The sequence below is a fragment of the Ambystoma mexicanum genome, chromosome 7p (genome assembly GCF_040938575.1).
Source record: "Ambystoma mexicanum isolate Mex_15411 chromosome 7p, UKY_AmexF1_1, whole genome shotgun sequence".
NCBI classification, from domain to species: Eukaryota; Metazoa; Chordata; class Amphibia; order Caudata; family Ambystomatidae; genus Ambystoma; species Ambystoma mexicanum.
The window spans coordinates 522541399-522569273 of NC_090939.1; the positions used below are offsets into that span (position 1 = coordinate 522541399).

The 27875-nt window shown below is 45.8% G+C and overlaps 1 protein-coding gene across 2 annotated transcripts in view; it reads left to right on the plus strand.

The window, feature by feature from the left end:
• SRPX (sushi repeat containing protein X-linked) overlaps nt 1–27875 on the plus strand; it is a 482285-nt gene that overhangs the window by 343085 nt on the left and 111325 nt on the right. The gene's annotated exons all lie outside the window — the stretch shown is intronic.

Genomic DNA, 27875 nt, shown 5'->3' on the forward strand with positions numbered 1-27875 from the left:
AAATGCTAATGGAAATGTTGGAAAATCTTATTGAGTCTATGTACTTCACCAAGAAATGTAAAGTAGGTGGAGTCTAGGATTTTTTTATTTCTACTTTTTAACTGTGAAATGTGGTTCCTAAAGGAACCTTTTTTTGTTGTTTTTTTAATTTTTATTTTGCAGGAGAGGTTAGAAAGTAAGGTGGGGAGGGAAATGAGGGAAGAGGCACCAAGCACCAATATGGAGGGGCAGGTGGACAGGGGAAGATGTTGCATGTTTGTTTCATCTAAGGTAGGGGGCAGTGTTTCTCGTGCTCCTTGATTACAGCTTCAAAAGCACTTTGAAATTACTCCACCCTGCAGAGTGGCATGTTGCAGTATATACAGAGGACTGTTGTTTTTGAAAGATATGGATCAACAGCCTCTTTTATTGCTTGCAAGGTAGCTGGTGTGATTTTGTGTCCCACAGAAGCAGGCTGTGTGGTTGCACTATTGGTTGAGGAAGATGAGGTGGAGGAAGGCAGCCTACTACTTGCTAAGAAAGGAACAACCTTTCTGAGAGCATTGCGGTGGTTGGATTTGGTGTGGTGGCGCATGGACGAGGTATCGTAGGAGTACTGTCCAGGTAATCGGCGACTGAGTATAACGTACTCAGTGCATTTCACTTTGGCAGCTTTAGCCTTTGGTACATTCCCAACAGTGGTAAGAACTTCCACACCCATGATTCTCTCTGGGTGTTAGAGGTAGGCACTTCCTCTCCCTCATCTTCTTGGTCCTCTTCATTATCTTTGGAAGTACTGCGTTTTTTCTTGTTGTGTATGTCCTCCAGCTGGTGGTGGTGGTGGCTATTGGGGAGGATGGATGGCAATAGTCAATGCCATTTTTTAAATAAATAGCAGGTTTGCTAATATTCTTCCAAGTATGTGCTCTGTACTAGATTGTTAATGGATAATCAGTAAGAATAAGTGTAGGAGCTGTGCAAGGGTATATTTTGAGCTTGAAAGTGGCTAGATCAGCAGAAAGTGCAGTTTGGAACTGTCCGCGAAGCACGGACCCGATCGCAATGTGCGGACGCGTTCAAGAACATGTCAACATGCTGTGCGCAAGGTCACATGAGACTGTCCGGAAAGTCAGCGATGACGTCAGACGTTCGCAGACATAGACGGATGCAAAAACAGTGGGAAAAGTTGTAAAAAGTGTATAGAGGTTTTACAAATTATGCTAAACGGTGGGAAATGGCAGAGTTTTGAAGGTGAAACTTTCTAAATTGGACAGAAATGTTGTTATATAGAGGGTGAGTATGATATTACTAAGTTGTAGGAAACTAGCTGCCGCCTTGCGTATATATTGCAGGATGCGGAAGGACATTTTACACGTTTTTCATTTCAGTATGAGCCACTTTTAATCTGCAATCATGTTACCTACTTCAGAAGAGAAAATGGGGGAACCATTTTTCTTCTGAAAATCTAGTTGATGTGGAGGGTTTTTATAAGTTGGTAATTTGCATAGCTGAGCTGTTTATTGGACTCTTGGAAGAATAATATATTCAAGAAGTCTTTACTGTATATATGTTGCATTTATTTCCGATCAACCATGCTCTGTCTTGGCAAAATAAATGCCAGTGGTTGGACAATGTAAGGCACAAGGAAACAGTGTGTATTCATACAGTAGCCGCTAAGGATATCCTTCAACACGTCTTCACTATACTCCTTATTACAGGGCTTTTAATTCAACTGCAACAACAAAAATCATGTCTTTCTCAGAGTCATATCAAGTGGGCAAAGTGTACAAAAAGAAGTAGTGGAATTATGTCCACTGCTGGCCTGCCCCCACTTCCCACAAACCAAATTGCCACACTCCATACAAACCCCTTGACCCTTGACACATGCGCCTGCTGTTTAAGGGAACGTTCAGTGCAGGGCACAGAACTTGCAAGTTTCAACTTCTTCCTACTCTTTAATTTTTAAATGAAACCATTCCAGAACAGTTTATTTTTAAAATAAAAGTATAGGAACAGTAAAACGTAATAAAAAAGGTAGAAGAGCACCGCTCCCAACTGCTGGTCACATCTCCTTCATGTCCACACATGCAGTGAAGGCGAGCTATTTTTCACAGCACCTATACCCAGAATCCTTTATGAGCTGAGGATGTTTTAGATGCATATGTAATATAATTGGGATTTCTACTGCACACTACTCCATTTGCACGGTCTCCAGGCGCTCTTGTAGATCTTAGGGCGAAAGTGTGGGGGCGTGGGTGTTTGATTAAGGAGGAGAGAGAAAACACAATTTGAGTGCATGTAGAACCAGGAACTGGCGTCCATGTGGGTGTGGTTTCTAGGCTGCGGTGGATTCGTACATGCAGGAGTTATACTTCCAGAACGGAGACCTTAAGTGTTTGACTTGTCAGGGTGCTATGGCCAGTGGGTCATTGGCGTGTCCAGGGAGTGGCATGGGGTGGCACGTGCTACCCATGGAAACTGATTGGCATCCTAGGTGGCGCCCCATTATCTTAAACTATGAGTGTGACTGGTACCTGGAAAGAGGGGACCCGGACTATGGTACCGGGAGAAGGAATAGATTGAGGTGCAGATTACTCCAGGCCCACCGTAAGTGGTACGGGGACATGCGACAACTGTTGACAAAGGAAATTCTGCAAACTGTTATGTGAAGCATTCGCTGAGATTAAGGCAAATGTTGCATTGATGTTCTGTGATCATTATGTGTGTGTGTTTTTGCGCGCACGTACTTCATGCAACCACTGCATAAGTCAGTGCACCCCACTTGGGCCACCCCAGTCAAATGAGTCTGGACACACTACTGCAGTGGGTGAAGTTTGCAAGTTGATTCAAGAGATGTAGAGTTATGAGTGTTCTTGGTAAGGGCAGTGGGTTTTCTCTAGTCCCTTATGTTAGCCTGGGTAGTGAGCATGAGGTTGTTCGAGAATATAGCATATAGCATGTAGAGTATAATATACAACAAGGTCATGTGCTTTCCTACGTATACATAGGCTGGAGAAACCGCGACGAACAATAAAATGTGCTTTATAAGGGATAGATTGTGAAACCAACAGAACATTGCATACCTAGATGCAGAGACACCATGTAGAACAGTGCAGTGCACTTTCTCAGGGATATTTAGGAGGGAAGACACCGCGTAGAACAATGCAGTGCACTTTCTTAGGGAAATATAGATGGGGAGACACCATGTAGAGCACTTGGGGAGACACCATGTAGAACAATGCAGTGCACTTTCTTAGGAATAATAAGATGGGAAGACACCGTGTAGAACAATGCAGTGCACTTTCTTAGGGATATCTAGATGGGGAGACACCATGTAGAACAATGCAGTGCACTTTCCTAGGGATATTTAGATGGGAAGACACCGTGTAGAACAATGCAGTGCACTTTCTTAGGGATACCTAGATGGGGAGACACCGTGTAGAGCAATGCAGTGCACTTTCCTAGGGATATTTAGATGGGAAGACACCATGTAGAACAATGCAGTGCACTGTCATAGGGATTTCTAGACGGGGAGACACCGTGTAGAACAATGCAGTGCACTGTCATAGGGATTTCTAGACGGGGAGACACCGTGTAGAATAATGCAGTGCACTGTCATAGGGATTTCTAGACGGGGAGACACCGTGTAGAACAATGCAGTGCACTGTCATAGGGATTTCTAGATGGGGAGACATCGTGTAGAACAATGCAGTGCACTGTCATAGGGATATCTAGATAGGGAGATACCATGTAGAACAATGCAATGCACTTTTTAGATTGTAGCACAATATAGAGCAACACAGTGTGCTCTTCCGGGTGCATCTAGATGTGAGAGCTGCTGGAGAACAGAATAGAACAATGCTGTGTCATTTCTTATGGAAATCTAGATGGGAGACGCCTTGTGGCACATTTTAGAAGTCCCCATAACTTACGTTGAGTGGACAGTTCTATTTACACTGCGGTATAAACAGGTCCGCTCATAATTTTTTCAGAATGCAAAGAGGAACTGTAAAATAGTAGTGTACTCACTTTTATGCCACCCTTTTGCACTCCACTGTGCAAACTGAGGAAATGCTGCCTACCATTTATGCACGGCAGGCAATGTTCACAATGGATTCCTATGGAATCATAAAAAAGTGCTGGGCTAAATGCTGGATTATTCGTATGGCAGAGAGGAAGGAGGAGGCATGCTTCTAACTGATGGCTCGTGTCTCCTCTCTACACATTAATGCAAATGAGGTTTAATGTAAATTGGGGGGGCTCCCATGAACATATAGATATCCCTGGGAATTGAGGGGCATACACTTATAAAAAGGAATCATCCTAAACTCACACCACGTGACCTTTTTTAAGGTGTCCCAGCTGATCGATAGATTTTTAAACTAAACTACACAATTTATGCATGTGTCAAATCGGATGTCCTAGGGTGAATACAAAATATACAGAAATCCCACGGCTAAATGACGCCCATGCAAGCAAACTAGCTGTTCTGACAAGATCTACTAATCAGTCTTGCCGTTTGCAGCAGCCATTAGGTTATGTGTTTGTCCAGGTTGCTCTTTCATGATGAATTAATCTCATTGTACTCCGGTATTCCCATAAAATTGGTGAGCAGAGGCACAGTTTCCTCCTTATCTATCCCTATTAGATAGGCTTTGCACCACCCGCCATCTAGGGCTAGGCACCCCCATTAGGGTCAGGATGTCCTTCCTTTAGGGATAGATAGCACATTGTTCTTCCCATTGCTGTTTTGCTTTTTAACTATTTGTCCAACAAGCTTATATTAAGATTGTTTCTCCCAAAGAACAGTTTATGTTGGAGATACTGTACTGACTGCTCAACGGTTAGGGAATGAAGTTTCTTTCCTGCACTGTCTTTGAATTTACCCTGTTGTGATTTCTTGCACTTTACTAACCATACAGTGCCATTATTTGGGGCATTTGAAGCTGCACTTGACATACTATCACAGCACCTGCAAGACTGTACATGACATATGATGACTGATCAGGCATATGTTGGCATTATTGGTGGATTTGAGGCTGCACTTTCACCAGAACATGTCATACAGCGGCAACCTCGGGCAAGGCTTGCATGGAACTGTTGGAACTGGCATTATACTAACTGTGATTGAGTTGGAAACTGACAAGCTGTGCTGTACATTGCCGTATTTAAGAGAACCATAGCGTATGTAAGCAATACCCAGGCAGGTTGGCGCTTTTCTTAGAAACTCCCTGTAATTGAGCAACACAGGTCACCCTGAACTGACAGCACCCTGCACCATTTCAGCAATAGTAAGATATACTTCGAAGCAGTGCTTTAAGTGGGGTAAGAAATTGAGGGGGGGCCCTCGTTTGGGGGCGTGGTATCCGCTGTGGGCGTGGCCTAAAAGTGCACAAATCATAGTAGGGTGCGCAAACAAATATATAAATGTAGTAGAGCATTTATATATTTGTATGCGTACTAGTATGGTTTGTGTATTTTTCAAGCCTTCTTTTATAAACATAGCAATGTTACATATTTCTATGTTTATAAAAGGTGGCTTGAAAGTGTACAAACCATAGTAAGTTACGCACACTTGTGTGCTTCCCTTACTATGGTTTGTGTACTTTTCAAGCCACCTTTTATAAACATAGACATTTGTAACATATTTCTATGTTCATAAAAGATGGCTTGAAACGTACAAGCCATCTTTTATAAAGCGTTGAGGACGGACAAAACCCAAGGTGGTTTTGTCCGTCGACAAAGCTTTATAAAAGATGCCTTGAATTGTGTACGTTTCAAGCCGTCTGTTATAAACGTAGAAATATTTCTACGTTTATAAAAGATGGCTTGAAACGTACACATTTCAAGGCATCTTTTATAAAGATTTGCCAAAGGAGACAGGCACCTCGGGCTCAGTGATCGCTGCTCTGAGCAGAGATCACAGAGCCCAAGGCGTCTTTCACCCTCTGGGAACCCGCGGGCTCCGTGATGTAATCTACGTATTAGATCATGGAGCCGGCAGGTTCACAGAGGGTCAGTGACCTGGCGAGGGCAAACGAAGGAACTGTAACTTCCCTGATGACCCCTCAGATGGGGTGTCATCAGGGAAGTTACAGTGACTGACAGAAGTGCCAGCCAGCCTCAGCGACGCTGTGGCTGGCTGGCACTTCTGTCCACATGCCTAACGTTACACTGGCGCGCGCATCTCCCGTCGCGGCTGCGGCCGTGGCGGGATAATGCGTCCTGCCATGGCGTGGTGGGACCGGGGGGCCCCGGCAGGGCCCCGGCAGGGCACCGGCTCAGCCCCACTTTTTGGAGCCTGGCGGGGCCCGGCCCCGGCAGGCCCCGGCCCACTTAAAGCACTGCTTCGAAGTAATCTGGCAATTTGATGGTTAATACCTTTCACCTAATTCTGTAACTAATTCTGTTCTATTCTGGCACTTCCAAACCCAATGCTGTGCACTTCATGATCTCCTGGCACAATATTAAAACTGGTGTAATTTATACTGACATGTGATGCATAATTGACATTGTGCTTACAGCGGACGCCCTGGCATCAGAAGTTCTCCAGCATGGGGTCTGGCATAGATTTACATGCTCATGAATATTCCCCGTCGTCAGGCTGGGAATCCACGGTAAAGAAAAAATCAGTTTCAGTTTTGCTTCTGAGCTGTCTTTCTCCTAATAACCAATCACTGGACTCTGGGTTTTACTGCCCCCAGCCAATGACTGCCCTCTACCTAAGCCCCTCCTCTTGCAGCATCTTCAGATTTTTACTGCACGTTCAAGTGTTGGGAGTCCTCGTGCTATAGCTCTCGAGCTTTTACTGCGTTTTGCGAATTTTCAAAGAGTTTAATCTCATTTTCTGGTCAAATCGAGCCTCAAGCTCCACCATTTCTACTTCCGATTAACGTGGACCCGTTTCGGAATTTTCTACGCCCCTCAAGGGTGAAGTTTTCATTGAGTTTCACTTCTTGGAGGATTCCAGAAGATCTTTGAGGCCTACCCCGTGTGGACATGGCCCAGGACAAAGGAAACACGACCTCCGGATCCAAGCTGTTCAGGAGCTGCCCTTGATGCGGATTGCAGAATATCTGCAAGGAGGATGAGCATTCCAGATGCCTCTACTGCCTTCATGAAGACAAAACGCACGTGCGTTTTGCAAGAACATGTCGGAACGGACTATGAAGGATCGGCGTACCCGCCTCACCAATTGGCTGGAAGGGAAGAGCCCAGCAGCAGGTGAGAAGAAGAAGAAGTCCGAGCGGTCTTCTAAGACCTTTGAGGGCGCTCCGGCGACAGGGGCCCAACATAAGGCAAAGTACTGTGAGTCCGAGGAAACTGGGAGCGCCGATCGGCCGGGCTCCTTGGCTGCCAGGCAGGGCGCTCTTTCACCGATGCCATCAACCACGAGCCAACGCTCTGGCTCGGGGAAGAGGAAATTGGAGAACCCGGGTAAGCTTCGGGAGAAGCCCCGGTCGATCCCGACGGAGAAAGCCCAGTGCCAAGGTGAAAGCCTCAGGCACGCCTAAGGTAGTGAAGGCCTTGATTCACCCGGCTAAGGCCTCTATCTCGGGAGTCGCGGCGGCCCTGGTGTAGCCTGTGGAGGCTACCCCAGTGGAGACAACCTTGGGGCCTAGAGTTTCCCTGCCACCACGGAGGAAATCCTCTTATCGTCCCATCGATAAGACCCCGGAGAAACCCCAGGTGGAAAAAGAGGGGGGGCCCGGTGGCCATTACGGACACAGATACAGCCACTGAAGAGGAGCTGGCTGGAGTCGTGAAGATCCTGAACAAGAAGTTCGAGGAGGTCCAGTGCCACGGGAGGGATCCCAAAGTGGCGGATGATGAGAGCGATGGTGGTGCCGACGAGGAGCCCGTGGAGGCGGAGGATTCCACTCACCAACCATCGCTCCCGACGCAACCGGTACCTGAACCACAAGACAACTCAGGAGCAATCTTGATGGCGATCCAGGCCTTGTGTACGGAGATAAGGACAAGGTTGTCTTTACCCCCAAATGATGATCCAGCGGAGCCTGGACAGTCGGGAAGCCCTCCAAGCAAGCGGAGAAGAGTTCAACCCCTCCGTTCCAACCTTCTCGGCCTCCACAGCCTTCTTCTCCATCTCTGGATCCGAAGGATGACACGGGAACGGAGACGGCAGCAACGGGGACGGATGATGACGGTGGCGATGACAGGATGGGCCTCCCATCACCACCTCCTCGGGCTTCCCCACCCGACGAAATTGGCTCCTTCCATGCCATGATCGCCAGGGCATCAGAGCTCTTCCAGCTCTGCCCCGAGGAACAGAAGAAGGAAGGTTTCCTCTATCAACGGCATGAGGCCAAGAGGAAGACAGTCCTCTCGATTCCTTTACTTGATGACATCTGGGACGAGGGGCTGTCGCTCCTGAAGAACCCATCCACGGCTCCTGCCAGGAGAGACCGGTACTAGAAGAAGTACCGGGTCCTGGATTCCGCCCCCATGTGCCTTAGGGCGCAGCCGACCCCGGATTCGGTCGTCTCCGTGGCGGCCAAGAAGAAAGCGACGGGGCAACGGCTTCAACTTTGACCTCCCCGCCTGATGGCGAGGGAAAGAAACTGGACGCCATGGGACGATGAGTCATCTCGTCGGCGGCGACGACGATTAAAGTGGCCAACACCCTCACGATTGTGGTCCGCTACGACAGGGAGCAGTGGTTTAAGATTGCTCCCCTGCTGGACTTCCTCACGGACGACAAGAGGGCTGAAGCCCTGGAGATCCTTCAGGAAGGCGTGGTGGCGTCGGACCACACCATAACGGTGGCCACGGACATTGCTGACACTGGTTTTCGTCAGATGGGCAACAGTGTTTGCCTTCGCTGGCGGGGTTGGCTCAAGGCAACCGATTTCCGGCAAGACGTGCAGTCCAGAGTTCTGGACATGCCTTTCGACAGGAACAATCTGTTTGGCAAGACAGTGGACGAGTCACTGCAGGCCATCAAGGCCGACACGGAGATGGCTCGGGCCTTGGGTGTTTTGCAGCAACGACGGCCGCCCTTCGTCCTTTTGGAACTCCGGAGGCAATCAAGGTATCTCCAAAGGATTCGGCGGCGGCTCCTCGACGTACCGCCAAGCAGCATGCTCCTCATCGCAGGAGGCCTACAGAGGACGTGGCAAGTCAGGAGGACCTTGTCGTCGTCGCCAAGGAGGCCAAGGCGGCAAGGCCGCTGCCAAGCAGGATTGAACCGGGTGTAGCATCGGGCCCCCACCTGAGCACCCCTGTAGGAGGCCGGCTGGCGAAGTTCGTCAGCGTTTGGGAGTCTTGATTACAGCTTCAAAAGCACTTTGAAATTACTCCACCCTGCAGAGTGGCATGTTGCAGTATATACAGAGGACTGTTGTTTTTGAAAGATATGGATCAACAGCCTCTTTTATTGCTTGCAAGGTAGCTGGTGTGATTTTGTGTCCCACAGAAGCAGGCTGTGTGGTTACACTATTGGTTGAGGAAGATGAGGTGGAGGAAGGCAGCCTACTACTTGCTAAGAAAGGAACAACCTTTCTGAGAGCATTGCGGTGGTTGGATTTGGTGTGGTGGCGCATGGACGAGGTATCGTAGGAGTACTGTCCAGGTAATCGGCGACTGAGTATAACGTACTCAGTGCATTTCACTTTGGCAGCTTTAGCCTTTGGTACATTCCCAACAGTGGTAAGAACTTCCACACCCATGATTCTCTCTGGGTGTTAGAGGTAGGCACTTCCTCTCCCTCATCTTCTTGGTCCTCTTCATTATCTTTGGAAGTACTGCGTTTTTTCTTGTTGTGTATGTCCTCCAGCTGGTGGTGGTGGTGGCTATTGGGGAGGAGGGATGGCAATAGTCGATGCCATTTTTTAAATAAATAGCAGGTTTGCTAATATTCTTCCAAGTATGTGCTCTGTACTAGATTGTTAATGGATAATCAGTAAGAATAAGTGTAGGAGCTGTGCAAGGGTATATTTTGAGCTTGAAAGTGGCTAGATCAGCAGAAGGTGCAGTTTGGAACTGTCCGCGAAGCACGGACCCGATCGCAATGTGCGGACGCGTTCGCGAACATGTCAACATGCTGTGCGCAAGGTCACATGAGACTGTCCGGAAAGTCAGCGATGACGTCAGACGTTCGCAGACATAGACGGATGCAAAAACAGTGGAAAAAGTTGTAAAAAGTGTATAGAGGTTTTACAAATTATGCTAAACGGTGGGAAATGGCAGAGTTTTGAAGGTGAAACTTTCTAAATTGGACAGAAATGTTGTTATATAGAGGGTGAGTATGATATTACTAAGTTGTAGGAAACTAGCTGCCGCCTTGCGTATATATTGCAGGATGCGGAAGGACATTTTACACGTTTTTCATTTCAGTATGAGCCACTTTTAATCTGCAATCATGGTACCTACTTCAGAAGAGAAAATGGGGGAACCATTTTTCTTCTGAAAATCTAGTTGATGTGAAGGGTTTTTATAAGTTGGTAATTTGGATAGCTGAGCTGTTTATTGGACTCTTGGAAGAATAATATATTCAAGAAGTCTTTACTGTATATATGTTGCATTTATTTCTGATCAACCATGCTCTGTCTTGGCAAAATAAATGCCAGTGGTTGGACAATGTAAGGCACAAGGAAACAGTGTGTATTCATACAGTAGCCGCTAAGGATATCCTTCAGCACGTCTTCACTATACTCCTTATTACAGAGCTTTTAATTCAACTGCAACAACAAAAATCATGTCTTTCTCAGAGTCATATCAAGTGGGCAAAGTGTACAAAAAGAAGTAGTGGAATTATGTCCACTGCTGGCCTGCCCCCACTTCCCACAAACCAAATTGCCACACTCCATACAAACCCCTTGACACATGCGCCTGCTGTTTAAGGGAACGTTCAGTGCAGGGCACTGAACTTGCAAGTTTCAACTTCTTCCTACTCTTTAATTTTTAAATGAAACCATTCCAGAACAGTTTATTTTTAAAATAAAAGTATAGGAACAGTAAAACGTAATAAAAAAGGTAGAAGAGCACCGCTCCCAACTGCTGGTCACATCTCCTTCATGTCCACACATGCAGTGAAGGCGAGCTATTTTTCACAGCACCTATACCCAGATTCCTTTATGAGCTGAGGATGTTTTAGATGCATATGTAATATAATTGGGATTTTTACTGCACACTACTCCATTTGCACGGTCTCCAGGCGCTCTTGTAGATCTTAGGGCGAAAGTGTGGGGGCGTGGGTGTTTGATTAGGGAGGAGAGGGAAAACACAATTTGAGTGCATGTAGAACCAGGAACTGGCGTCCATGTGGGTGTGGTTTCTAGGCTGCGGTGGATTCGTACATGCAGGAGTTATACTTCCAGAAAGGAGACCTTAAGTGTTTGACTTGTCAGGGTGCTATGGCCAGTGGGTCATTGGCGTGTCCAGGGAGTGGCATGGGGTGGCACGTGCTACCCATGGAAACTGATTGGCATCCTAGGTGGCGCCCCATTATCTTAAACTATGAGTGTGACTGGTACCTGGAAAAAGGGGACCCGGACTATGGTACCGGGAGAAGGAATAGATTGAGGTGCAGATTACTCCAGGCCCACCGTAAGTGGTACGGGGACATGCGACAACTGTTGACAAAGGAAATTCTGCAAACTGTTATGTGAAGCATTCGCTGAGATTAAGGCAAATGTTGCATTGATGTTCTGTGATCATTATGTGTGTGTGTGTGTGTGTGTTTTTGCACGCACGTACTTCATGCAACCACTGCATAAGTCAGTGCACCCCACTTGGGCCACCCCAGTCAAATGAGTCTGGACACACTACTGCAGTGGGTGAAGTTTGCAAGTTGATTCAAGAGATGTAGAGTTATGAGTGTTCTTGGTAAGGGCAGTGGGTTTTCTCTAGTCCCTTATGTTAGCCTGGGTAGTGAGCATGAGGTTGTTCGAGAATATAGCATATAGCATGTAGAGTATAATATACAACAAGGTCATGTGCTTTCCTACGTATACATAGGCTGGAGAAACCGCGACGAACAATAAAATGTGCTTTATAAGGGATAGATTGTGAAACACAACAGAACATTGCATACCTAGATGCAGAGACACCATGTAGAACAGTGCAGTGCACTTTCTCAGGGATATTGAGGAGGGAAGACACCGCGTAGAACAATGCAGTGCACTTTCTTAGGGAAATATAGATGGGGAGACACCATGTAGAGCACTTGGGGAGACACCATGTAGAACAATGCAGTGCACTTTCTTAGGAATAATAAGATGGAAAGACACTGTGTAGAACAATGCAGTGCACTTTCTTAGGGATATCTAGATGGGGAGACACCATGTAGAACAATGCAGTGCACTTTCCTAGGGATATTTAGATGGGAAGACACCGTGTAGAACAATGCAGTGCACTTTCTTAGGGATACCTAGATGGGGAGACACCGTGTAGAGCAATGCAGTGCACTTTCCTAGGGATATTTAGATGGGAAGACACCATGTAGAACAATGCAGTGCACTGTGATAGGGATTTCTAGACGGGGAGACACCGTGTAGAACAATGCAGTGCACTGTGATAGGGATTTCTAGATGGGGAGACACTGTGTAGAACAATGCAGTGCACTGTCATAGGGATTTCTAGATGGGGAGACACCGTGTAGAACAATGCAGTGCACTGTCATAGGGATTTCTAGATGGGGAGACATCGTGTAGAACAATGCAGTGCACTGTCATAGGGATATCTAGATAAGGAGATACCATGTAGAACAATGCAATGCACTTTTTAGATTGTAGCACAATATAGAGCAACACAGTGTGCTCTTCCGGGTGCATCTAGATGTGAGAGCTGCTGGAGAACAGAATAGAACAATGCTGTGTCATTTCTTATGGAAATCTAGATGGGAGACGCCTTGTGGCACATTTTAGAAGTCCCCATAATTTACGTGGAGTGGACCAGTTCTATTTACACTGCGGTATAAACAGGTCCGCTCATAATTTTTTCAGAATGCAAAGAGGAACTGTAAAATAATAGTGTACTCACTTTTATGCCACCCTTTTGCACTCCACTGTGCAAACTGAGGAAATGCTGCCTACCATTTATGCACGGCAGGCAATGTTCACAATGGATTCTTATGGAATCATAAAAAAGTGCTGGGCTAAATGCTGGATTATTCGTATGGTAGAGAGGAAGGAGGAGGCATTCTTCTAACTGATGGCTCGTGTCTCCTCTCTACACATTAATGCAAATGAGGTTTAATGTAAATTGGGGGGGGGCTCCCATGAACATATAGATATCCCTGGGAATTGAGGGGCATACACTTATAAAAAGGAATCATCCTAAACTCACACCACGTGACCTTTTTTAAGGTGTCCCAGCTGATCGATAGATTTTTAAACTAAACTACACAACTTATGCATGTGTCAAATCGGATGTCCTAGGGTGAATACAAAATATACAGAAATCCCACGGCTAAATGACGCCCATGCAAGCAAACTAGCTGTTCTGACAAGATCTAATAATCAGTCTTGCCGTTTGCAGCAGCCATTAGGTTATGTGTTTGTCCAGGTTGCTCTTTCATGATGAATTAATCTCATTGTACTCCGGTATTCCCATAAAATTGGTGAGCAGAGGCACAGTTTCCTCCTTATCTATCCCTATTAGATAGGCGTTGCACCATCCGCCATCTAGGGCTAGGCACCCCCATTAGGGTCAGGATGTCCTTCCTTTAGGGATAGATAGCACATTGTTCTTCCCATTGCTGTTTTGCTTTTTAACTATTTGTCCAACAAGCTTATATTAAGATTGTTTCTCCCAAAGAACAGTTTATGTTGGAGATACTGTACTGACTGCTTAACGGTTAGGGAATGAAGTTTCTTTCCTGCACTGTCTTTGAATTTACCCTGTTGTGATTACTTGTACTTTATTAACCATACAGTGCCATTATTTGGGGCATTTGAAGCTGCACTTGACATATTATCACAGCACCTGCAAGACTGTACATGACATATGATGACTGATCAGGCATATGTTGGCATTATTGGTGGATTTGAGGCTGCACTTTCACCAGAACATGTCATACAGCGGCAACCTCGGGCAAGGCTTGCATGGAACTGTTGGAACTGGCATTATACTAACTGTGATTGAGTTGGAAACTGACAAGCTGTGCTGTACATTGCCGTATTTAAGAGAACCATAGCGTATGTAAGCAATACCCAGGCAGGTTGGCGCTTTTCTTAGAAACTCCCTGTAATTGAGCAACACAGGTCACCCATAACTGACAGCACCCTGCACCATTTCAGCAATAGTAAGATATACTTTGAAGTAATCTGGCAATTTGATGGTTAATACCTTTCACCTAATTCTGTAACTAATTCTGTTCTATTCTGGCACTTCCAAACCCAATGCTGTGCACTTCATGATCTCCTGGCACAATATTAAAACTGGTGTAATTTATACTGACATGTGATGCATAATTGACATTGTGCTTACAGCGGACGCCCTGGTATCAGAAGTTCTCCAGCATGGGGTCTGGCATAGATTTACATGCTCATGAATATTCCCCGTCGTCAGGCTGGGAATCCACGGTAAAGAAAAAATCAGTTTCAGTTTTGCTTCTGAGCTGTCTTTCTCCTAATAACCAATCACTGGACTCTGGGTTTTACTGCCCCCAGCCAATGACTGCCCTCTACCTAAGCCCCTCCTCTTGCAGCCATCTTCAGATTTTTACTGCACGTTCAAGTGTTGGGAGTCCTCGTGCTATAGCTCTCGAGCTTTTACTGCGTTTTGCGATTTTTCAAAGAGTTTAATCTCATTTTCTGGTCAAATCGAGCCTCAAGCTCCACCGTTTCTACTTCCGATTAATGTGGACCCGTTTCGGAATTTTCTACGCCCCTCAAGGGTGAGGTTTTCATTGAGTTTCACTTCTTGGAGGATTCCAGAAGATCTTTGAGGCCTACCCCGTGTGGACATGGCCCAGGACAAAGGAAACACGACCTCCGGATCCAAGCTGTTCAGGAGCTGCCCTTGATGCGGATTGCAGAATATCTGCAAGGAGGATGAGCATTCCAGATGCCTCTACTGCCTTCATGAAGACAAAACGCACGTGCGTTTTGCAAGAACATGTCGGAACGGACTATGAAGGATCGGCGTACCCGCCTCACCAATTGGCTGGAAGGGAAGAGCCCAGCAGCAGGTGAGAAGAAGAAGAAGTCCGAGCGGTCTTCTAAGACCTTTGAGGGCGCTCCGGCGATAGGGGCCCAACATAAGGCAAAGCACTGTGAGTCCGTGGAAACTGGGAGCGCCGATCGGTCGGGCTCCTTGGCTGCCAGGCAGGAGGGTGCTCTTTCACCGATGCCATCAACCACGAGCCAACGCTCTGGCTCGGGGAAGAGGAAATTGGAGAACCCGGGTAAGCTTCGGGAGAAGCCCCGGTCGATCCCGACGGAGAAAGCCCAGTGCCAAGGTGAAAGCCTCAGGCACGCCTAAGGTAGTGAAGGCCTTAATTCACCCGGCTAAGGCCTCTATCGAGGGAGTCGCGGCGGCCCTGGTGTAGCCTGTGGAGGCTACCCCAGTGGAGACAACCTTGGGGCCTAGAGTTTCCCTGCCACCACGGAGGAAATCCTCTTATCGTCCCATCGATAAGACCCCGGAGAAACCCCAGGTGGAAAAAGAGGGGGGGCCCGGTGGCCATTACGGACACAGATACAGCCACTGAAGAGGAGCTGGCTGGAGTCGTGAAGATCCTGAACAAGAAGTTCGAGGAGGTCCGGTGCCACGGGAGGGATCCCAAAGTGGCGGATGAAGAGAGCGATGGTGGTGCCGACGAGGAGCCCGTGGAGGCGGAGGATTCCACTCACCAACCATCGCTCCCGACGCAACCGGTACCTGAACCACAAGACAACTCAGGAGCAATCTTGATGGCGATCCAGGCCTTGTGTACGGAGATAAGGACAAGGTTGTCTTTACCCCCAAATGACGATCCAGCGGAGCCTGGACAGTCGGGAAGCCCTCCAAGCAAGCGGAGAAGAGTTCAACCCCTCCGTTCCAACCTTCTCGGCCTCCACAGCCTTCTTCTCCTTCTCTGGATCCGAGGGATGACACAGGAACGGAGACGGCAGCAACGGGGACGGATGATGACGGTGGCGATGACAGGATGGGCCTCCCATCACCACCTCCTCGGGCTTCCCCACCCGACGAAATTGGCTCCTTCCATGCCATGATCGCCAGGGCATCAGAGCTCTTCCAGCTCTGCCCCGAGGAACAGAAGAAGGAAGGTTTCCTCTATCAACGGCATTATGCCAAGAGGAAGACAGTCCTCTCGATTCCTTTACTTGATGACATCTGGGACGAGGGGCTGTCGCTCCTGAAGAACCCATCCATGGCTCCTGCCAGGAGAGACCGGTACTAGAAGAAGTACCGGGTCCTGGATTCCGCCCCCATGTGCCTTAGGGGGCAGCCGACCCCGGATTCAGTCGTCTCCGTGGCGGCCAAGAAGAAAGCGACGGGGCAACGGCTTCAACTTTGACCTCCCCGCCTGATGGCGAGGGAAAGAAACTGGACGCCATGGGACGATGAGTCATCTCGTCGGCGGCGACGACGATTAAAGTGGCCAACACCCTCGCGATTGTGGTCCGCTACGACAGGGAGCAGTGGTTTAAGATTGCTCCCCTGCTGGACTTCCTCACGGACGACAAGAGGGCTGAAGCCCTGGAGATCCTTCAGGAACTCGTGGTGGCGTCGGACCACACCATAACGGTGGCCACGGACATTGCTGACACTGGTTTTCGTCAGATGGGCAACAGTGTTTGCCTTCGCCGGCGGGGTTGGCTCAAGGCAACCGATTTCCGGCAAGATGTGCAGACCAGAGTTCTGGACATGCCTTTCGACAGGAACAATATGTTTGGCAAGACAGTGGACGAGTCACTGCAGGCCATCAAGGCCGACACGGAGATGGCTCGGGCCTTGGGTGTTTTGCAGCAACGACGGCCGCCATTCGCCCTTTTGGAACTCCGGAGGCAATCAAGGTATCTCCAAAGGATTCGGCGGCGGCTCCTCGACGTACCGCCAGGCAGCATGCTCCTCATCGCAGGAGGCCTACAGAGGACGTGGCAAGTCAGGAGGACCTTGTCGTCGTCGCCAAGGAGGCCAAGGCGGCAAGGCCGCTGCCAAGCAGGATTGAACCGGGTGTAGCATCGGGCCCCCACCTGAGCACCCCTGTAGGAGGCCGGCTGGCGAAGTTCGTCAGCGTTTGGGAGTCCATCTCCACCGACCGATGGGTGCTGGATGCCCCGGCTCGCGGACACACTCTCGTGTTTCAAAAGAAGTGCCCCCGCATTCCTCCCGTGGCCAGGAAGGAAAATCACGTCCCTCAACTGCTGCTGGAAGTAAGGGCGATGCTGAAGAAAGGAGCCATCAAGCTCGTCCCAAAGAAGCTGCGGGGCTCCGGGGTGTACTCATGATACTTCCTCGTAAGAAAGAAGACCGGCAGCTGGCGACCCATCCTGGACCTTCGTCGTCTAAACAAGTACATCAAGTCCTAGAAGTTCCGTATGGTCACCCTCCAGCATGTGCTGGACTTGGAGGATGCCTACTTCCACACCCCCATCCTAAAAGGACATCGAAAGTTCCTGAGATTCGTGGTCCAAGGGCGGCACGATCAGTTCAAGGCCCTTCCCTTTGGACTGAAGTCGGCACCCAGGGTATTCACCAATGGCCTAGCACCGGTGGCGGCGCGGCTGCACCTACAGGGGATCCACGTTTACCCCTACATGGATGATTGGCTCATCCGAGCAAGGACAAGAGAACTTGCCGTCGCGCACACAGCGAAGACCGTCCAGCTGCGCGAGGAGCTGGGATTCTCTATAAACTTCACGAAATCCCACTTGGCACCATTGCAAGTCGCCCTGTTCATGGGAGCCAGGCTTGACACAGTGGTGCGATTGGCTTCTGCATCTGAGGAAAGGACGAAGGCCATCCTGGGAAAGGTGTAGCGGCTGTTGACCATGGACGTGGCCAGAGTGATGTCCGTCAAGTCCCTGCTCGGCATGATGTCCTTGTGCATATACCTCATGCACCTGTGCAGGTTGCAGATGCATCAACTGCAAGAGTTTCTCGACCCCCCATGCATTTAGCAACAGTAGTAAAAGAGCGTAGAATAGAGGGTTTTGGTAAGAAACTGGAGTGATGACTATTTGCAGCAGGTGCATTAGGTGACTGAGCTGCCTAAGCAGAGATAATTAATGCATAAATGTTCTAGTCACTGGTAGAGAGCAAAGTGCGTCACTAGTTCATCCACATTTCAGTTTGGGCTATTAGGTGTCGCTCTATATATCATTCGTATGATCTCGTGGGTTGAATGCCTTTGGGGACCATAGCCCAGGTCAGTCGAGAGAGTAGGGTAGTATAGGGTGCTTGCGTGCACTCAGTATGTGTGCAGCTAGTTTGAATTGCCTGATGGTAGTTGCATCTTAACATTAAGTGCGGTGGTAGTGAAAGATCAGTTGAATGTGTGCAGTCAGGTGGTTGGTTTCCGAGACTGCATTCTGTGTAGGATGTATATGTGTGCAGCTAGGCCGATTTTATTGTGGGGGTATAGCTGCGCTCTAGCAGGATGTTTGTGGAGTATCGTTTGTATGTGAGCAACTAAGCCGAAGTTGATCGAGGGGTATAGCTGCCCTCTATTGTTTGTTGGTGGAAAGTAGAGAGTGAGCATAGCGGTAGAAGAGGTGAGTGTCTGGGGTGGATGGTTTAGTCTTACGAGCCCGCTGTTCTCGGATTACATTCTGGATCTGGTTAAGTTGGAGGCAGTCGTCCTCGTGTTTTGTTGTAGTGACACTCTGAGGTAGATTCATTTCTAGGAGCAGAGTAAGATATGTTTGTTTGGACAGACAGTCATTATTCTTAGGCTCAGCGCTATGCATCTCAGAGGCCCGGTTCCGGTTCGCTGGTTGTGGTTTACGATGGGTTGCACGGTGGGTTTAGGCACGATATTTGATAATAGGACAGGGGGTGTCTCGTACTAACGTGGTAACATTGAGGCACTCACGCTAAAGCATAGGCTGGACAGAGGCCTTGTAGATTCTGGGGGTTGTATCTTATGTATGTAGTTGGGTAAGGTATGGAGCGAAAGGGGATTATCAGCGTGATGGCGGCGAGAGACTGCTAAGCCTGTGTAGTAGACTTAGAAAGTGGAGAATACAGAATGCAGAGCACACACAAGGGCATGTCATCTGCTCTGCTGCCCTTTTTGAAGCATGAGTGGGTGACTGACTAGAGTGGATGAATGGCTGGATGTAGAGCCAGACAGGCAAGATAAGGTGACGAGATAAAAAAGGGAAAGGCCGTAGACATAGAAATAGGACTGCAGTAAACACAATTAGGACTCTGATACAACTGTAGTCCTACTTCCATGTCCCTGGCCTGTTGCGGTGGGTGTGTGCTCACAGGCACACTCCTCATTGGCGGAGAGCGGCTAGGGAGGGGAAGGGAGAGGAAATGGGGGCAGGAAGATTTGCGCCAGGCCCGATTTCGGGATTTCGGAATTGGTTACTGGCAAAAACCGGGACCGTAGCCACCCACCCATCCATCCAATCCCAGGACAGGGTTTATAAAATTAAAAAGCTCCCTGTGCCCCGGGAAAGAGGGCAATTTCCCGGACTGTACTGGGAAAACCGGGATGTCCAGTCACCCTAAGGCTAGAGCATGAGAATGATTGCATTAATGAATGGGTGCTAAACGTTTATAGGTATTAGAAAATTGAGTATGGTAGTAAAGTGGCCATGATGAGGTATGGAGGTGAACGTGTTTTATTAGAGAAAGGCAGAGATACAGCAGAAGCGATGGCAGGGTGGTCTGTCAGAGGGCAGGGCTACTAGAAAAAGAAAACAAGGGGGCGTGGCTAAGTGCCGTATGGAATGGCTGCCTAGTCTCAACGCTCCCGCTCGAAAGCGTCTATTATCCTCTTTACTTCATTTTAGCAGACATACTTTCCTCATAATATCTGTTAATTGTTATAAAGAACTTCCCTGGTGGTCCGCGAGGCACTACGTATCCTGGGCGACGTTCTGCAGCGGTGAGCCGTATTAAAGGTGGAGCTGGGCCTGCGCGCCTGGAAATCCAATGACACGTATAACGGAGGCTTTGCTTATAAAGTAGGTTGTTATATTTTACATAGCACAGACCGAGGACTGGTAATTAACCCCTCATGAGCATTTCTACATGATATTTAAAGGTACAGACTGCTTTTTTCTTCTTTTTTCTTTCTTTTTTGTGGAAAGTAAAGAAAAGTGTTGCAAGAAAGAACTATGACACATTTACAGGCAATGTTTTAGTGAACACTGGCCTAAAGACATTTAAAGTGGATGAAAACTTCCTGAAACCAATATACATTTGCCCTGCATAAATATTGTGGCAACCCCAGTAACAATGTTTACTACATAATTTTAAGAATTTTTAAGCATAGCACTTCTCAAGCTATGGTTGCTAACACAAAGTAAAGCAGGCTGCTTAATTGTACCACCATGATGGATTTTTAAAGACAAAACAGGGATTTATTCCTGTGGAGTAATTAACTAGTGTCCTCTGAAAATATGGTACATTCAAGTGAGCTTGTGCTGCAAGTTTGTGAATAAATTCACAATACACCCTGGTGTAGGAGCATTATCCAAGTGTGCTGAAAAGACAGTCCTTAATCAACAAAAATAAAGTATAACACTTACTTCTCTCAACATGACGTCTAAGAAAAATCAAGTTGAAGAAGTGCCTATTCCTGTGTCAAACAAAAGACTTAAAATGTCTCGCTGTCGCCAAAATAAGATATACAAGATGATACCATGCTAGCTATACTTATGGAAGTGAAAGCTTTGAAGCCCTTCTTGGAAGCAACTAATATTAAGCTACAACAAATGGATGACACATGGTCTCCTTTTGCGGCTAGAATTTCAGAAGTTGAGCAAAGGGTTAGTACCACTGAAGATATTACAGGAAGAGTTCAAGTGCTTGAGAACCTAGTCAAGTCGCTACAGAAAGACACTGAAAATTTAAAAAATCATAATAGAAGAAACAACTTGAGCATTGTTGGACTAGTGGAGGGTGTCGAAGGAGATGACCCAATTTCATTTGCCAATACTCTCCTGATGAAGCCTCTGGAACTACCATCATCAGTCAAGCTAAATATCTAAAGGGCACATCGTATTGGTCCATATATCTCTGCCCAACCCTCTAATAGTGCTAGCAACAATTCTTCCAGGACAATGATACTTGCCTTATTAGACTATACACATCTGCTTATGATTCTGGAGAAAGCCAAATTGGTTAAACACCTTACATGGAATGGTAGAAAACGTTTTATCACCCAGGGTGTATGTAATGTGACAGCAGCCAGGAGAAAGGAACTCCTTGCACTCAGACCTGCTCTTTAGCAACTTAATGCAAGATTTGGCATTATACAACCGGCCATTCTTAAAGTGACCCTCAATGGTCAACCACCTTCCTTTCAAGATCCGATTTCTCTAAGATATTTTATCCAAAACCAAAGGAAAGATTATATGGATACGCCAAAAGCACCTACCTGAAATTCACATATAAAGATTTTCGTATCCACGAATGATCTATGCTATATCTCCTTGTCTCTTTTTCGTATTCTTCAGAGCGGGGTGTGAGGTTAGCCATCTCCTTTAAAGGCTCCTCTCCTCCTATTTTTTATTTTTTCTCTCATCCAGCATGGATAGAAGTGGCTGTTTCTTGTTAGTCACTACTATTACCAAAGTAATTTTTTTCTCTAGCTTGCTGTTATCCATGCTGCATTTGTTAGTCTCCCGATTCCCAATATGTCTCGTCCCTTATGTGTCTTTGTTGAGTACAAACATGAGAATTACTATTATTTTGATAATGACATGTAACTTTTGACTTTATCCACTGCTTGAAATACCTTGCTTACATCTCACATTATGCTTACCTATAAGCTCCAGTTCATATTTTAGTATACTACTTTTATCCCTTAAATTCAACGTAACAACATGGAATGTCAAAGGGTTACATAACCCTATTAAAAGACAGAAAATTCTGTCTCACCTCAACAGAACAAAACCCTCCATTGCATGTATTCAAGAGACACATCTTTCCAATGTAGAAGCAGATAAACTCAAGCGCCATTAGGTAGGTCAAGTCTTCTCTAGCGCTGCCAATGGGAAGAAAAATGGTGTAATTACTTTGATAAGCAAAACATTGAAATGTCATGTATTAGCAAATGAATCCGATGACATAGGCAGATTGGTGATGGTTGAACCTTTGGTTGACTGTGGATTTCACCATTCTAAATGTTTATGTACCCACATCATCAGATCCTTCTTTTTGGGTTCAACTTAAAAATCACATTTTTCTTTCTAATCCTATCAACTTGATTGTGTGTGGTGATTGCAATGTAATTAAGGACCCTTATCTGCATAGGACATCTGATGCTTGCTACAAACCCACAAAATCCCATACACAATTTACTAAATTTATCTCTGAATTAGGTCTCATAGATACTTGGCGTTTTACTCACCCATCCAATCCTGATTTCACCTTATTCTCCACCCTCACAAAACCTTATCTAGGTTAGATTACATTTTTATCTCTAAACCCCTTGGTAGCTCTATTGTCAATGCCAAAATTGACTGTATAGGATTATCAGATCATGCCCCTGTTCAGTTACCACTATCATTTCCACAAATGTCCTGGACCCCAACAGATGGAGATTTAACTCAGCCTTGCTGAAAGATGAGACTTTTATTTCCTTTATATCTCAACAACACAACCTTTACTTTTCAGAAAACTTAAACCAAGATACTTCAGTCTCCAATAACTGGGACTTCTACAAAGCGGTCCTGTGAGGACACATTATATCCTTTGTGGCCAACAAAAAGAAAGCGCTCAAGTTACAGTCAGAAAACATCATCAGAGAACTTAAAGTTCTTGAATCCCGTTTTGCTCGTACTAACTCTGTAGCACTTCTTAATTACATTGTTAAACTTAGAGTCCAATATAATAATCACACCATATACCTGTGATACGCTTCTGAAATACAAAGCAAATCTGTACCAACTATCCAATAGAGCAAGTAAATCCGTATCGTAATATCAAAACATTTAAAAATAGAAAGCTAGGATTGATGTTGTTAAAGAAGCATGAGTAATAGAACATTTTCAGATATAGAAATTGTTAAAGTCTGTTCTGATTTTTATTAAAAAAACCTGTATACGTCAGAAAAATCTCTTCATCACCAAACCACAAAAAGATGTCTAGACAGCACTCATCATCAATCGCTTAATGCCTCTATTTCTTCCGGTGAAATTCATAAAGCCATCAAAGACTTAAAAAAAGGTAAAGCCCCGGACCAGATGGATATACAAGTGATTTGTTTCGCATCCTTTAAAGATATTTTAGTACCCAAACTCAAAGAACTGTTTTCTCATTTTATTCAAGATGGCAATGCTCGAGGATCCTTTTAGACGCTATGCTTATTATATTTCCCAACCCTGGCAAAGATCCTGAGCTCCCTCAAAGTTACAGTCCTATCTCCCTCATTAAGACAGATTTTGCAAACATTTTAGCCAATAATCTTTTACCGGTAAAGCCCAAATCAGTTCAACATGAATAGGTTACATTAAGGGTAGACTTTCCTCCTCCAATATAAGATTGATTTTAAACTGCATAGATAATATCAGTAAATCTAATGACTCATTTGCAGCGTTTGCCCTTGATGCTGAGAAAGCATTTGACAGAGTTGATTAGAATATTATGTTTGAATCACTTAAATGGCATGGCCTTGAAAACCCCTTTCTGACGATGATCAAAGTGCTCTATTCCAATCCAGTAACCTCCATTTTTATTAACGGTCACATATCCCCATTCTTCCCCCTATTCAGAGTTACTCGCTAAGGTTGTCCCCTTTCCCCACTTTCGTTTATTTTAGCCCTAGAACCTTTTTTTGAAAAAATAAGACAAAACACAGGAATTAAAGGCATTACGTGTGGTAAGATACACATCAAACTAGCTGCATATGCTGATGATATCCTATTACTACTGAAAGATCCTAACTCTTCCCTACCACATATCTTAGATTTCATTTCACAGTTCTCAGCTGTATCAGGATATAAATTAAACACTGATAAGTCAGAAATTCTACCCCTCGATGTTCACTGCATGAAACATCACATATCAACTCCAGGTATGAAGTGGTGTCCAGAAGGTTTTAAATACCTTGGTATTCAAATCTGCGCTTCTATCAAAAACATTGTTAAAATCAACACTACTTCTCTCTTATCAAAAATTGAAGAAATTCTTAGCACCTGGCCCCCTCTTTATCTTTGATGTTAGGGCAGATTGGAATCCATCAAGATGATGATCACTCCTATTATTTTATATCTACTGTATATGCTACCAGTTTCTCTTCCCCCCTCCTTTTTTAAATCTGTTCACTCTAAGCTAGCCAAATTCCTTTGGGGTAAAAATAAACAAAGGTTATCCCTTAATGAACTCAAACTATCACAGGAAGATGGTGGAGTCGGGTTTCCTAATTTCAGGAATTATCATATTGCCTTTGTTCTATAGCAAGTTCAACTGTGGTTTACCCATCAATATTCTGAGGATGTACCCTGGTGGATGTGTCTAAAGAGGGCCATGGCATCCCCCCTAAGTCTAGCGGATTGCTTTCTAATTAAAGCCAAAAAAAAATTATTAAGTGAACGACCACTATTTTGTCTTTGTGCTATCTAAGAAGATATTTGTTTCCCTCTAGTACTAAGTCCTACAAATATGTCTCTTCATATATATAGTTTAATCCATTAATCTAAATTAGGGGAAGATCACTTTTCTGGAGGCCATGGCTCTCTCTGGGCATCAAGTATCTTGATCAGCTTATGGTTTCTGGTACTCCAACTGATTGTCATATGTGTATTGATAAGGTTAATGCAACCATCTCGTTTCAACATCAATTTATATCTACTATTAATGCCATTGTGGACAATTATGACTCTCTTATCAATAGAATCACCCCTCCAAATTCTGAAAGTTTACAGTGTCTTTACAAGTCAGCGATATCAGCTGCCATGTATTATAAAACTCTTTACCAGAATTCCTCACATAATATATTATGTGGCAGCCTCTCAGCATGTCAACAAGACTGTATCATATCGGATAATCATAGAATATGGCGTAAGGTTTGGAATCACATATCAAGGATCACACCAGGAGCAAATATAATACAGACAATGGGCCTCATTACAAGTTTGCTGGTCCGGTAACAACGGTACTGGTAAACTTGCCGTTGTTACCGGACCGGCAATCTAAGAGTTGTGCGAGCGGGTGCCTTTCAGCCCGCCATGTCTGACCTGGCGGACTGAAAGGCACCCGCTCGCATATCTAGACGGATGCACAGGCACCATTCATTCTAACATTTCTAGAGCATATGATGCTCATCTGCCTCACACTAACCTGCAACATATGGACTCCGCTCTCATCTGTGTTCTGCAGTCAATTTATAATGGAAACAGCACTTACCCATACCTGCAAATGTCTCTCTTCTTCCTGCCTAGCCCATATTTTGTTCCTCCTTGATCTCTCTATTTCCTTGGGCACTGGCATCTGCATATTTGTGTTTTCTGTGGATTTTACAAAGCACAAACCTAGATGTGAAACAATGAAGTGGTGTATGAGGCAAAAGAGTGATACAGTACCCACCCATATATGTATGGACTATTCACAATAACCTTAGAAGCAGATGGAAATGGGGATACAGAAGATTACCGGATGGAGATATGGGTTTAGTAGGGAAAGGATCCTTCACTGTTCTAAATTGTGTTGCCTTGTCATCCTCCCAGAAGACCGAAAGATGCCAAATCTTGAAGCAACACATCACACGTTTCCCACTCCTTTATCTATGGCAATCCTCGCCAAAGCCCCGAAAGGGAGCAAGTCATTAAGCAGCTCCCCTTACATTTTCCTACCTTGTTCCATGCCAGTGCTTGGCAGATTCACCCTCTCATCTCACCTCACTTACAGACCACTGCCCTTGCCTCCATTTCCTGGCAATTTGGAGCATCCTCTACAACCTCTCTATCAGCGAGAATTCCTCAATGGTCTGAGATGGTTCTCCTCTTCACTGTCTATACATTGACTCTTGGCAAGCACATATTTTCCTTTGGGTTACTGGATCCTCTTTGTGCTGATGACATTAATTCTTCTCCTTTCCCTCCTTTACCCCAAAGCTTTCTTTCCACATCAACGACTTAGGTGCTATTTCCTCTGGCTTCCAGCGCTTAACGTATCATCCCCTCGGACACTTTTACCACATACCTGTTTCACAACCTAGGTGTTCCCCTTCACAGTGATTTTAAGCTTGAACAAAGAATTACCTCAACTGCTACAGCTGCCATGTTTAACCTGAATATCCCAACCTATCTCTCTGATAAAGCTGTTTTCTTCACCCTTGGCCTCAGTAGGGTTGGCTACTGCTCTATCCTCCTCCTCAGACTCCATCTCTACTTATTTACCCCTCTGGATGAGTCACTTGTTTTGCTACCTGCACCTTCATCGACCTTCCCCCATCCTAACCGACTTCTTTGGATGGCCTGAAACTGCTCTTTAAACTCCCCCTCCCTGTATGCAACTCTATTCATGGGACACCCCCCTGCACCTGGCTAGCTCATCCACTAGCAATCTGAAATCAGAAACTTCCTCAGTCTCTGTCCAATGTCCCCCCTGCACCTGCTCTTGCTTGTGCTACCTCCTCAGTCTAGCACACTCCCTTTTGCCACCTTTTGCTTGCACTCCTTCTCTCTGCTTGCTCCCCACGACTTATAATCCTAAGGTAAACCCATGTGAGCAAGTGGTGGTAACATTAGTCGAGTTTGGTGGTAATTAGGTGGATTTACTGCCAAATTATCACCAAACTCGTAAGGAGGCCCTGTTGTCATCCTTCGTGTTAACAGCCATATAGTGGGAATCCAGCCTCTTTTCCCCTATTTCCCAAAGAAATATTAATTATCCAGTCACTAGATACATATACAGAAGTGATATATATGCAGTTTTCATGCTCCCTTAAAAAAGGCAAACATTTTATAAAGGATTGTCACCCAAGTGTACTGGCAGCATACATCTGAATAAGGCAGCAGATTCCCCCTCTAAGAGTAGACCTTTAAGGAAACTTGTATATCAGGATCTCGCGATTCGTGTTTTAAATAAGCAACAATGAAGAACAATGTTAATTATAAGCTTTGATACGCTGTTAAATCAGAGTATTTCAAGACAGCTTATCATAGAATTGCACTCTCTCTCAATTGCTTAATGACTTTGATTGGGCACGATGGAAGATCCCAGGGCGTCAGCCTCAAGAAGGTAGAATTGGTGGGTGAAGAGTGTGAAGAAGGAGACACTAGGTTGTATCTCTACTGTGGGTTGCTCTGCTGTGGTTCTTGTATTTTCTGATTTGTTTTGGGGCTGGAGAGCATCTTGAGGTGTCTGGGCTCTTCTCCGCACCTCTGATCTCGGGCATTTAGATCATGTCACAAGCTGACGTTGGTGTACAATTGGAAATGGATTACCACACCCAGTGGCTTCAATTGACTGTTGAAATATAGAGGGGAATCTAGTAGTCCGCAGTCTAGTGTCCTAGAGGAGGGCATAAAAGCATTCAGATTTGCCTCTCGGCTGCAATTGGCGAGGAAGGGCTTGAGACAATTAGGGGCACTTTGAGGTTCACAGATTCTAAAGCTGCCAACAAGTAGAGGAGCATAGTGTAACAAACCAAACAGTGTTAAATTCTTCAAGTTAACTATGATGTTGTTTTGAAAGCCACCTGTATTTTCAAAAAAGTTTTTCTTGCTTATTCATTTGCTTGCTTCCCTGTAGCAAAAGTGTCCACATGTCCATTTTGTAATTTTCGTACTTTTTCTAGA